Genomic DNA, 14387 nt, shown 5'->3' with positions numbered 1-14387 from the left:
AATGTAAAGCTATAAAATTTCATGAAATAATAATAGGAGTAAAATTGTAAGTTCTAGTTTATGGTGTAACTACAAATGCAAAAACAACATGAGATAAACTAGATGACTGAGTTATAAAAATGAAATATTTGTGTGCATCAAAATCTTCTCTAAAAGAGTGAAATAAAACTTACCCACTGGGGAGAATGTTTGGAAACTATATATCTGACAATGGGCTAATCTCTAAAAAATTTAGAAAATTTGAACACATCAACAACAAAACGAAACAAGCTTATTTAAAAATGGTCAGAGGTCCTAAATAGTTCACCAAAGAATATGTATTCGAAAACCAACCCACTGCCATTGAGTCAAGTTTGACTATACCACCAGGGCTCCTTAAAAAATAAAATTTTTTATATATATATATATATATATTTGTGTGTGTGTATACAGGCAGCCAATATGTGTATGAGGAAATGCTCATAATCACTAGCCATTAACTCTAAAAGCAGACCCGTGTCAATTTCAACTCATAGTGACCTTATTTAGGGTTTCAGACATGGGACCATACAGTTTCCTTTTTCTCTGTTAGAGTGATTGGTGGGTTTGAACCACTGACCTACTGGTTAGCCATCCAACACTTACCCAAGGGCACTAGCAGGGCATAAGTCAATAGAGAGCTGCAATGGAAAACAACTATTATCTCAAGCAGCTGTAACGAAAAAAAAGTTTAAAGAAGCAGAAAATAACAAACTCTGTTGGGGATGAGAGTAAAAAAACAAGATGTTACCTGGCTACCACGATGAACCACTCTTTAAGGATTACAATAGACAACCTGGATGGAAAAGGAGAAATAAGAGGGAACAAAATTCAAAAGAATAAAAAAAGACCAGTTCCAGATCATTGGTCTACTAGGGAGTGCTAAAACCCTTGACTGTGGCCCTTATACATTTTACAAGCCTTGCAATGAACCCGTTTTCAGGGGTCAACTTTCAGTCAAACAATATGCAGGCATATAAATTTAGTAACAACACCAGGGAGCAATGTACTCCTGAGTACATTCAGCCATATGAGACCCAAATGACAGCATTTCCCCCCAAAACAATGCTGGGCAGGAGGGGATAGGAAAGAAGACCCAATGGAAATTGGGTAAGAGAGCTGTTAAATTGAACAGGTTGTAGCCAATATCACAAAACAAAAATGCGTATAAATTGTTGAATGGAAAACTGATTTTCTCTGTTGACTTCATCCAAACTACATTTTAAAAATGTGACCCAATTAGACATTAAATCATCAGATGTTTGGGTGATGGGCACTTAACAGCTTGATGCAGAGCCAAAAGGATAGAAATAATGGCAGGTGGTTCTTTAAAGCAGGCCTAGCTCAATATGGGGCTTCCAATCTCTCCAACCTTTAACTGCTACATCCAACAGCTTAGCCTTAATGTAGATAATAGAAATTGATATTCCTAAGTTGTGGCATTAACCTAAACTCAATTAAAGCACCACATTGCATTATTGCATTCCTCAGCCCATTGGCAATTGCACACTACTCTACTAGATGCCAATTTCAATGACTTCGTTTCAAAGCAACACATTCTGCACATGGGAAAAGAACTGTACTGCAGAAGAAGACAAGATGAGAAGTTACTTGTAGGTTTCTGAATTTATATCCTATTCACAATACACAACCATTTGTTCAGTAAAAGCTCTGTTAATGTTTATACCATAAATTATTTGCTAGAAACTTGAACTACAGAGAGAAGCTGAGTTCAATTTCTTTGAATTCAATAGCAGCAAGCCCACTTATTTCCACCCTTTTGTCTGGGAAAGTAAATCCTTTAGTGTAGTACATTTCCCACATAGAGTTTGTTGCTTATTTGTGTCTCAGTGTTGAATTTTCAGCCCTCTGCTTTTCATCACATGCAATTATAAAGCCGCAATCATGAAAAAATGAGAAAAGATACACGGTTCAACATATCTGCATTATCACTCTTTAGTCCATTCACATTCACATTTTCCAGGGCTAATTTCTTTACACACAGTTTACAGTTTTTCCTCTTTGCTGTCACATATTCTAAGAATCAGTATTGTCATGCAGCCCTGCTATACATATTTTCTGAGGTTTGTATATGATAAATAAAACAAAAGGAGGAACGGAAGATTTGAGGTTGAAGGGCCCAGAGAAAGGAATCTCAAGGTGATGAATACACCCGACACCTACAGGAGAAACCAGACTTTCACCTGCACAATCTCTGACAATTGTGTTGGAAAATGTCACCAAATTGAGAGCATCCAGAATGAAGGGTGAAGGAAGGTTTAATTGTATCAGCCACCAAAGAGACTGGAAGAATCTAAAATCATCATCCATTGGAAATAGTCCTCAAAATATGGGCACCATTAATACAACCCAACCCAACCAACCCCACTGACATGGAATCAATTCAGACTCCGAGCCACCCTCTATAGGTTCCCTAGGTGGTCACTTTTTATGGGAGCAGATTGCCTCATCATTCTCTTGCAGAATGGCTAGTGGGCTTGAATCACTGGCCCTGTGGTTAGCAGTCCAATGCTTACCTGACAAAGTCATTTTATGTCAAAATCCCAAAGGAAAAGAAGATAAAAAAACCCAAACCAACTACCATCAAGTCAATTCTGACTCAGAGAGAGTATAAATCTTCACAGGAGGAGACAATCATGCTTTTCTAATTTCAGGAAGCAACTTATCTGTTTGTATGTTTTAAAGATCATTTTATTTGGGACTTTTACAGCTCTTATAGCATCCACACATCAGCCATCATTATAATTTTTTTGTAGAGTGGCTATTAGGTTTGAACCATTGACTTTGCAGTTAGCAACTCAATGCAAAACCTACTGTGACACCAGCACAAAATCTGTCAACAAAAACAGAAGTTTTAAGGCTTAAAGAGAAAATATATTTGAGTACCTAGACAAAAATCATGCTCAGTAAGGGCTAAGAATCCATTGAATGAGAAGTTTGTATGAGTACAGAATTTTATGCCAACACGTTTTCAAGAGTCCTGAACGCTGAACGCTGGAAGAAACAGGTCCTACAAGTGGAGAGAGCAGCAGCAGTGTTGTGTTGGTAAATGTCAAATGAAAGGGACAATGAGGAAATAAACTAGCATTTGTTGAACATCTACTGTTGATTCTTTTCAACGATCCTCTAAGATTGGCATTATGATTATATTTAATTTACATATAAATAAGAAGTTCAGAGGAGTAGTGATTTAATATTAATCACTGCATTTCAGGGAATTATTTAATATGACTTTTCTATTCATTGTCTTTGCAACTCCTACCAAATGACTTTTTTCCTCTGGTGGGTCTGGGTGAGAGAAGGTCGGGGAAGATACTGAGAACATTATGTGATTCAGAATGAGTGATTGTTAACAAGGATCATTGTAATGGCCATCTTCTGGGTAGAAAACGAGTCATCTCAGAAGCAAGAAGGGGTATATCATCACCAGCAAGAGTGGTGAGCCAGAAGTGCAACATGTCATTTGGACCCCAAGTTCCACAGGTCGCTTTGACACTAGAGGAGTGGGCAGTAGCAAACCCAAGAGCCTGAGCCTGAGGCAGAACTGTGAACTTCCCCGACCTTCAGGCGTGGAGTGGGGTGTCTCCAGACACTTAATTGGGGAAGCTGGGTTTGCAGACCCAGGGCAGAGGCCAAAGAACAGAGAGATGTCTGCCTATAGGCATGGCTGAGAAAGCTATTCTGTCTGAATAATTATATCCTAAGCATTTATAACATTGATTTTCTTAATAAACATTATGGAATCATAAGATTTGTTTATGAGCTCTGTGTGTCCATTGCAATGAATCATCAAACCCAGTTGAAAAGTAGAGTGTTGTGGTGGGAACATGTGAAGTCAAAATTGGTTGATGTCAGATTTGGTAGGGAGGGGCACCTCAGCTCATACATATAAATCTGCCGTGGGTGATACTGATAGAGAATTTGATTTCCTTTCCCTTTGAAAACTTGGAGTAGGTCAGAGAAAACCCCAATTCATTTCTTTTTTACAGTCACACACATAGTTAGCTACCGATAAGAGATTTCACCTTCTGATTGCAAGTCTATATTCTATGCACATGATGCACTGTTCTCTTTTCTGTAGACAAAAGGAAAGAACACTTTCCTCTGTCTTGATCACCCATTATTTGCAAGGCTCCTGGTTAAATCCTTTATGTGTATTATCTTTAAGAGCTTATCACGTTGGTGTAGAGGCTAAGGTCATGGCCTTTTGGTTCTACTCTTTCTGGGTTCAACTCCTCTCTTCTCACCAGCTGTGTGACCTTGACCCAGCTACTTAACTTTGCTGTGCCTCAGGAGTAAATGAATTAATACTTGCAAAAGTGTTTGAAAAAGAGTTGAGCACATTGTAAGTCAAACATTAGTGATGATTAATACTCTTATTATTGAATCCTCATAAATCTCTTTAAAGTCAGGGCTATGGTTCTGCTCACTTTATGACTGAGGGAACTGAGCTTTGGAGAGATGAAATAAGTCCCAAGTTCCCTGGGCAGTAAACGTTAGAGCTGACATTCAAGTTCGGGCTTGTCTGGTTCCAAAGTCAGCTTTCCCTACCCCCACCCCTCACACTGCCACACTGCTTCCATGAGTGCCAGAGCTGCTCCAGATCTGGAGGAATCTATGTGAGCTGAGGTGTTTGGAGACGGTCTCACTGAGGATGTGGGACTTGAGGTTAGAAAAGGATAATGAGAGGAAAAAAAAAACTTGTGCAGGAAGCCTGGAGAAAGAAGGAAGGGGTGGTGTGTGGTGGTTGGGTGTGGGGGTGCAGATTAAGATATTTGCTCCCAGAAGACTCTTAGAGGGTGAGGAAATCCAATTCTGCCACGAGTGACATGGAAGCAAGCACTGGCCTGCTCAAAGGAGCCTGTCCTCCAGCCCAGCCACACACAGGCCTCAGGACAGGAGCAGCGCTCACCTTCCCAAGAGGAATCACTCTGAGGAAAGCTGTAAGTGAATGTGAAAGTAATCTGAAAATGGCGTGCCTGGAATCCTAAACCTGAGCTACAGCAGCCCTGGCAGCTTCCAGGTGGCTCCTGTGTTCACGCCCCTACAGACAGTCACAAAGCCGAGAAAAAGAAACAAGCTCGGGAAGCACCAAATCAGGAAGAAAAGAATGCAATTGCTTAATTGAAAATTTATAAAAATATGTACAATTATAAGTCCATTACATCGTGAGGCACGACCCCCCACTGGAGGATGATTTAACTGTTACTGGCTTCCTGCGCTGCACAGCGGGGTCTCCAGGGGGCCCTCGCTTCAGCAGTTTGGCAACCTCAGCTGCTACTGTGCCTGCTCGGTTCCCTCCGCTCCCGAGTCTCCAGTGGTGTGACTCGGGAAGCCAACCGTGGCTTTTGTAAAGCCTGCCGTTTCGCCGTGTCGCTGGTAAGCGCTGGTGATTTATGTCTGAGAGTGTTTTACTGGGGTTTCTGCCTTCCTGAAACTTCTGGTGGTAATAGCCCTCCTAATTAACTCTGGTTCTTCTTCTCTTAACCCACACCCTCTGAGCTTCCTTTGAAACTCCAGCTCCTTCAGATGACTCAGAGTTTTAGAGAACCATCCCTCCCCCTGCCCCCCCCCCTTGTCACCCCCCTTCCCCGGGGAGAATTTTCACTCACACTTGGCCCAGTCATGCAAGTCCCACATCAGCACGTGCACCTACACACATTTTGTACTAAACATCAGGGTTCCAGTAGAGAATTGTCCTAAAGTGTGGCAATGAAACAGACATCTTGAGCGAAGTGACGCCACAGTAACCTACCAGGAAAAGTCATCGTTTAGCGAATGTATAAATGGACTTAATTGACCCCATTTGAACACAGTATGCCTGCGCCCATGGACTCATAAATGCATGGTATGCTGAGCTAAAGCAATGAGACTCTAAAGGAACATTCACTCCCCAGGGGCTAAAGGGGAAAGTTCCGAGCAGGCTTTGAGTTGCACGCAGGAGCTCATTGAAGTGGGTTAGAGAGGACACTTAGCTGTTTGATTCCCAGGCATCATTTTCCGACTAGGAGGGTGCTTATTTACCTATTGGAAGGGGTGCTGGTGTAATTTGAGAGGACACTACTCTGACATAGCAGAAGGCAAGTGGACTTTCATGTACGCGACTCCAGGATACTTTCCCATGATGCCTAGGCAATGACTGTATGGAGCGGAATAACTGTTGTAGTGAAAGTATCAAGGGAAGCCTGGCAGTGGTGTGACTTATTGGAATCTTGGCAGGGAAGGGGAGTGAAGCAACATGGATTTTGTGGTTAGGCAGGATATCCATGCATGTTCTTCCTGCGTTCTCACAATCTTTTAATCAGGCTCTGGTCAGTCTCACTAGGTGTACAGGGCTCAAACTAAGATGTATAAGGCCCCTTTCATTGTTTTTCTCTTCGTTAACACATTTACATCTATCTGTCGTCCTGGATCATTGGAAGGTTCATCTACTCTGGTAAAATCACCTCAATTTTCTTGGTCTCCAGCCCCTGCTCAGACAAGTTAGAAAGATGCACATTGATTTCACTCTGCTATATTCAAAGAGACAAAGAAACTTTGGTACTTACCCTCAAGTATCATGAGCAAAGTAGATACAGTCTACTTTAAGGGGAGAAGTCAGACTGGGGTAGTATAAAGGAGTTAAATAGAATGTTTAAACGTTGAGACAGTAAGTATAGTTACTTTTAAAAAATAAGCTTAAGAGTTGACCATGAACATTTGGGAGGATTCTTTTTTTAACATTTTATTAGGGGCTCATACAACTCTTATCATAATCCATGCATATACATATATCAATTGTATAAAGCACATCTGTACATTCTTTGCCCTAAACATATTCTTTATTTTTTTTTACATTTTATTAGGGGCTCCTACAACTCTTATCACAATCCACATATAGACATACATCAATTGTATAAAGCATATCCATACATTCTTTTCCCTAATCACTCTCAAAGCATTTGCTCTCCACTTAAGCCCTCTGCGTCAGGTCCTCTTTTTTTCCCCTCCCTCCCCGCTCCCCCCTCCCTCATGAGCCCTTGATAATCCACAGATTGTTATTTTGTCATATCTTGCCCTATCCATAGTCTCCCTTCCCCCCCTTCTCTGCCGTCCATCTCCCAGGGAGGAGGTCTCATGTGGATCCTTGTAATCAGTTCCCCCTTTCCAAACCACTTACCCTCCACTCTCCCAGCATCGCCGCTCACACCCCTGGCCCTGAAGGTATCATCCACCCTGGATTCCCTGTGCCTCCAGCTCCCATATGCACCAGTGTACAACCTCTGCCCTATCCAGTCCTGCAAGGTAGAATTTGGATCATGGTAGTTGGGGGGAGGAAGCATCCAGGATCTGGGGGAAAGCTGTGTTCTTCATCGGTACTACCTCGCACCCTGACTGACCCATCTCCTCTCCTAAACCCCTCTATGAGGGGATCTCCAGTGGTCGACACGTGGGCCTTGGGTCTCCACTCTGCACTTCCCCCTTCATTCAATATGGTATATATATATATACATATATATACACATATATATACATATACACACACATATATCTTTTTTTTTTGCATGATGCCTTATACCTGGTCCCCTTGGCACCTCGTGATCGCACTGGCTGGTGTGCTTCTTCCATGTGGGCTTTATTGCTTCTGAGCTAGATGGCCGCTTGTTCACCTTCAAGCCTTTAAGACCCCAGACACTATCTCTTTCGATAGCCGGGCACCATCAGCTTTCTTCGCCACATTTGCTTATGCACCCGTTTGTCTTCGGCAATCGTATCATGGAGGTGTGCAGCCAATGATATGACTTTTTGTTCTTTGATGCCTGATAACTGATCCCTTCGGGACCACGTGATCAAACAGGTTGGTGTGTTCTTCCATGTGCGCTTTGTTGCTTTTGAGCTAGATGGCCGCTTGTTTATCTTCAAGCCTTTAAGACCCCAGACACTATCTCTTTTGATAGCCGGGCACCAAGAGCTTTCTTCACCACATTTACTTGTTCACCTGCTTTGGCTTCAGCAGTTGTGTCGGGAGGGTGAGCATCATAGAGTGCCAATTTAATCAAAGAAAGTATTCTTGCATTGAGGGAGTGCTTGAGTAAAGGCCCAAGGTCCTTCCGCCACCTTAATAAAGATAGACAAATAGATCTATTTCCCCATCCATATATATTTGCATGTACATGTCTTTATCTAGACCTCTATAAATGCCCTTTGACTCCTAGCTCTTTCCTCCATCTCCCTTGACTTTCCTCCTGCCCTACTACCATGCTCCCTCCCCACCTGGGTTACAGCTATACATCTTCTCTACGCAACCTTACCCTTGATCATTCCCCACCAGGCCTGCCACTCCCCCCTCACTACCATTTTGGGTCCCATGTTGTTCCTTTATCCCTGTGTTTGTTAATACCACTTCTTTACCCCCCTTACCCCCCCACCCCAAGTCCCCCCAGAACTGTTGGTCCCGTTGTTTTTCCTCCAGATAGTTCATCCAGCCTGTCTTATTTAGACAGACCTGTGGAGACAATAATATGCACGAAAACAAGACAGAGGAAAACAAAGCAACAGTATACAACCAGACAACAAAACAACCAAAACAAACCACTGAAAAAGAACAGAACAAAATACATCAAGAATGAAAAGCTTGTAGTTAGTTCAAGGATCGTTTGTTGGCCCTTAGGAGCGTTTTCCAGTCCAGTCTGTTGGGGCACCACGCCCTGGCCCCAAAGTCCACTTTCAGCATTCCCTGGGGACCTTGCCACTCCATTCCCTTGCTGTTCCGCTGAACTCCCCCAGTGCTTTGCCTCGGTGTGGTGGGATCAGGTCAGGTGCAATTCCCACACTGTGTCTCCGGTGCTGTCCCCTGTATCGCCTTTAGTCACTGAGGGCATCATTTCTCATAGTGGGGCCAGACACGTTGTTCTCTCTGTGGACTGGCTGCTCTACTCAGGAAAATCATCCTCACGGCCTGGTGGGCTAGGCTGTGTTCCACTCTCTCTTCCTGCCCCTTCATCTGCTGCCATGTGCTCTGATCAGATATGTCTATCTCCCGGAGCTGCAGAATCAATGTCGTCCTTTGAAACAAATTCTTTTTGGGGGAGGGGCAGGAATCCACTTAATTTTTGGTGCTGGGGCCAGCCTCCCAGACCTCTCCACTGGTTCCCTACTCCATGCCGGGATATTTCATTCACACCTTGCGGCACTGGGTTGAAGTCTGGTCCCACTTTCCCTGTGGAGATATAAACAATACCCTCCCCTTGGGTGGATTACTGCCCCATGCCCCCACTTTGGGAGGATTATTTAGAGGTATCCAATAGCAAAATTATATGGACAGTTGCCTGAATGTAGGAATACATGGGTGGTAAAGATTTACCAGAAATTTTTGGAAGAATGTCCCACGGAGGCAATGACTTTTAAAATATTGTCCAAGAAGTGTTTTTAAAAACCATCTCACTGCCATGGAATTGATTCCATAACCCTTGACAGGATATGAAAGCCGAATCTTTCTCCCAAGGAGCGGCTGATGGTTTTGAACTGCTGACCTGGAGAGTAGCAGTGCAAGGTATTGAATTATTTATTTTAGGGTGGGGAAGGGAAAAAGTGAAGCCAGAATTGGATTATAGGCTAATCAAAACAAAAGAATCACAAGACTAGGGAGCCCAATGAAGATGAAGTGGACATAATGGAGTGAGTTTAACCAATAAGAGGGAGGGATCAAAGAGCTAATGCCACTTGAGATTTCTGACATTTAGCAGTTCTGGTGGGAGATGAAGTCCAGTGTGTGGTTCTGGGTGTAGGTTTCTGTATTGGAGTGAAGGAGAGGATCTTTGGAATAAGAGAGGTCAAAGAACTGTGACTACAGTGTTGGGCTCACAGCAAGAACATTTTACAATGTGTAAGTTAAATGAAGGTGAAGTAGACTGATTGACTGTGAGGGTGGTGTCCAATTCCTTGGAGAAAATCTGTGAGTGGTCTAGTGACCAAGGGAATCCTGTGACAAAGAGCAAAGTATGTTCCCTGATCTCTGAGAAAGGAAGTTCTTCTATAAGAGCCTGGAAAGAAGTACTAATGGGCTAGAATTAATTAATTATTTGTTAAAGTACTTTTGCCAATGAAATACCCAGAACAAAAACTTCTAAATAAAGTGAAGGTAAAATGATTCAGTGGTTTGTGATCTCCCCTTGGAAAGACACTAAATTCGTTGTTTGTACTAGAAACTGAAAACGGTAATTATCATTGCAACTATTGAGATAGAATGTAAAAGCAGAGTGATTTGCAATGAATCCTGATCCTGGTCCTATGGGATAAGATGGTTCAATCACTCTCATTTGCAATGGCAGGAACAGACAATGGTTTTGCGGCCAGATTTAAAGTAAAGTTATTGATTGAGCTACCTTTAATTGGCTATCACTTTCTAATTGGCTAATGATGTGCAGGTCCCTAGGAACTCCCAAGAGCATTTGTAGGAATTCAGGTTGTGCTGTAGCGATAAATGATGACTTGAATAACCTTGGGGTTTCTTTTGTTGTTGTTTGGTTAGTTTATTTTTTCCCCTAAGGGCAGCCATTGGTCACTTCTGCTAAACTGTCCTTTTCCATTATTTCTCGTCAACACCTTTGAAACATTTACACCAGTGAATTCGATCACTAGAACACAATTGTCACACTATTTCCATTTATTTATAACCAAGGATGTCGTGATTTTTTTGTACTTGGGTCGTACATGAAATAGTCGTATCCCTCTTGCATTTTATCACCTTCAAAAGAATCATGCTTCATCTTTTGTTGAATTTTTCAACATTGCCCTGTGCTGTCAAGAAAAATATTTCCACTTCTAGGGTTCACTATGGATTTTACAGCCAATTATGGATTCGGACACTTCAGGATCAAGCTATTCCAGAATAATAACACCTTGGACAGTTAGCAAGAGCAGTGTAGTTGTGATACGGAGATATATGTGGAGAGTGCTGGGAGGGAGCATCTACTTCAGAGGCTTCACTGTTGTCAGCTGTAAGAGGGTTTTATTTATTTTTTCTTGTATTTCTTTTTCTTTTCATTTTGACTTGCCCTTTAGATACACACACAGACCGAGACACAGCCACACATCCCAACTATCTGAAAAATAGGAGCATCTCACCTCTAGACTAATGACTCCGATTCCAACAGTTGCACATGAACATGTAGTCCTTACAGAGACTGAGCTCACTCCGAGACGCAGCATTTCACTCCAGTGCAGATTGTCCACAGAGCAGAGGCTCTCTTGTGCCACTAATCTTTACAGTGCCAGGCCAAATGAGAACGTTGCTGCTCCTCACGGTAGTGGTTTCTATTGATATAAATTGCTAGAAGTCAGGCTTGGCCTGCAGTCAGGCACTATGTAGTTCTGCTTGGCAAATGCGTCTGAAGCCCTCAACATTTTGGAGAACTTCAGAGTTTAAGGGAGCCAAGAAATCCCATTAAATTGCCTCTTAATTGTTTTGCCCCCCTACTCCCTCCTATCAAAGCCCTGGGGGGTTGTGGGATGGCTCGCGATTTCTCTCTCCCTCTCTCATTTTTTTCTCTCTCTCAAGTAAGCTGCAAGACTCTCTCAGGTATCATCTGTGGGTTCTACTCCCTGGTTTCCTCAGTGAATTCTCAGATGAGACTGCAGCAGATGCCCACAGAAACCCTCAGATAAGGGATGACGAGGTGCCTCTTCACACCTCTCCGAAGTTTCACACTTGCGCACGGAGGCTTCCTTGAACACCCACGCCTGCGCCCCATCTGTTCTTGCATCACTCCCTATAAAACTAGATATCATTATTAAAAGCACGTTTCCTCTGAATTTTCTTTATCATAAAATTATTTAAAGTTACTAACTCCTCCTTCTCAGGTAAACTGAGTGAGGACTAGAGAAAAGGATCAAGAGGTTGGCTTCTCTTGAATTCAATCTCAAACATTCATTCACACTCTGTATTATATTGACTTTCCAAGAGGATTATAAAGCGGCCATGTGAAAAAAGCATCGGAAATTCTTATGTTGTTTGTATGCAGAGCTGTGTACTTTAGATGCATAGGCCACATGTGATGGGACAGGTCCATGCTTACAGATTTCTCTTCAAGGAATACAGAGGCATTATGAAATTTCTGGGTATGATAGACCAAGTTAAAGTGTTTGTTTATTGCAGTCAGTCCTGTAGCGAACAAAAAGCTTAATGGAGTTGATTTTGCATGTATACCTCACATTCCTTAGCGACATTGAAATAAACACTGGCAAGATCAGGTGTACTGTAACGATTATAACTCTTAAATATCAGCTTTAATCTACCTGCAGTTCGGCCAAGGTCCTTTGGGCCCTTCAGAGTCAACAATCGTCTACTTTATTTTGTCAGTTCTCTATGGAGTATCATTTTCTCTTAGGAGTATCACTTTTCTTTTGTAATGCTACTCTGAAATATATTTCTCTCTGATTCACTCTTCAATGAATACACACATACACACACACACTGAATGTAAGAGTAATTCTAAACAAAATATTTACTTTGCCAAATTGATTTTTCCCACAACTACATATTGCTTGACTTGTTGGACAACTTCCAAAAGTGAGAGAATCTAAACGGCATTCAGTGTTTTACATGATTATTGTTGCTGGGTTCCCCCCAACCCCCCCGTTCTATGTCCCTGTTTCAGGTTTTCTGTATAGGAAAACTTGTACCGGATGTGCGAAGACAGCAACTGAATAATTATGAGGGAAATGGGAAATCAGGTCCAAGAATGAAGCAAATATCCCAAAATTGATTGTATGATGTGTTACAGCTCAATAAAACTAATTTTTGAAAAGTGATAAGCTTCAATAAATTGTCCTTTCAATCCTACTTTTCTGCTTTTTCCCCCTTCTCTCCACCCCCTGCGCCCACCCCATCCCCACCATTTTCTCCCCCACCACTTCACTCTCACTCTCCTTTTCTCATAGTCTTTAGCTGGCTTTCCACCATACTTTCTCTGGCTGTCTTTGTTATTGGGACAAGATTAAACTTGTATGACCAGGTTCTGAGTCAGCAAAGTTGGAAAGCAAAAGATAAATGTGTCTTTTCAACCTGAATCCATCTGCTAATGTTCCTCTATCTAGAAGTATTTAACACTCATTCTAAATGTCTGTTATTTTACATTGGTGGTTTCTTGAAGGTCATCATATTTTGGCACATTCTCCGTGATGGACTCTCGATTGCACCACTGCTGTCTTTTCAGAGCCCCTATTTTGCTTCTCTATAGTTCTTTTCTTTTCCTTGCAGTTTAACAGAAAACCTGAACAAGACACTAAATCTGAGAATTCAGACAGCTGTGTATTCTTGTCATCCCTGCAGTCTTTTCGCTTAATTTACTATAAACATCTAGGCCCGTTTCAACTAAGGGCCGAATTTTGAATAAGTAAGTCTGGAAGGAAGGAGCAGTCTCTAAAATGGGACACCAGCCAATCCCGTATATTTCATAAGGTTAGCTTTGCTCTGTCCATTACATACCCAAACATGATGGTTTACTGGAGACAAATCATCAGCTTTTAATATTAAAAACTAAATTCTGTTGCATCAAGTTCTCACAAACTCCAGACTTTCTGGAGCCAAGGAGGGTTAGATGAACCCCTGAAACTACTGCCCTGTGATAATCTATAAAGCTATATACAAAACTATCCCCTGAAGTTATCTTAGAACCACTCATTTAGCTTAGCCGGTAAGAAATGGCTGCCTGGAGCATTATGCTCTTTAAAGAACAATGTGGGATCCAATTGACAGATGTGACTTTCACTAAATAGGCACCTTAGAGGACAGTGAGTTTATGGGAATGGGGTAACAACTCATAAAAGGAGGATGAAAACAGTTGCACCACTCAAAGAATGTAAACAATGTCACTAAATTGTACAGGTGGAAAGTATTGTATTGGTATATGTTTTGCTGTGTACGTTCTCAACAACGAATCAAGACTTACGGGGGAAAGCCCTCCAGTTTTTATCTAAGTGGCACTACAATGATGTTTAAAGTGGTTTTGACTTCGGCTTGCCTGGGATTTCAAGTTGCCCCGATCCTTCACTCACTGCCATCAACTGCATTCCAGCGGATAGCAACCCTGTCCCACAGAGTTGAACTTCCCTTACGGGTTTGTGAGACTTTAGCACCGTGTGGAAGCACAAAGCCTACTCTTTCTCTCGTGAAGTTACTGGTGGTTTCAGCTGCTCACCTTACAGTTAGCCACCTGATGCATCATCCACTCTGCCACCGAGGCTCCAACTTGATCTTTAAGAGTCTTGGGGATCAGTGTGTGTTCTGTAGTCGCTATAGATCTATGTTCAAATCCCAACTCTGCAACTTTCTAGTAGTGTGACCTCGGACAAATGAGCTGCATCGA

Source organism: Tenrec ecaudatus, chromosome X, assembly GCF_050624435.1.
Source record: "Tenrec ecaudatus isolate mTenEca1 chromosome X, mTenEca1.hap1, whole genome shotgun sequence".
Taxonomy (NCBI): Eukaryota; Metazoa; Chordata; class Mammalia; order Afrosoricida; family Tenrecidae; genus Tenrec; species Tenrec ecaudatus.
Note: the sequence above shows the minus strand (reverse complement) of the source record.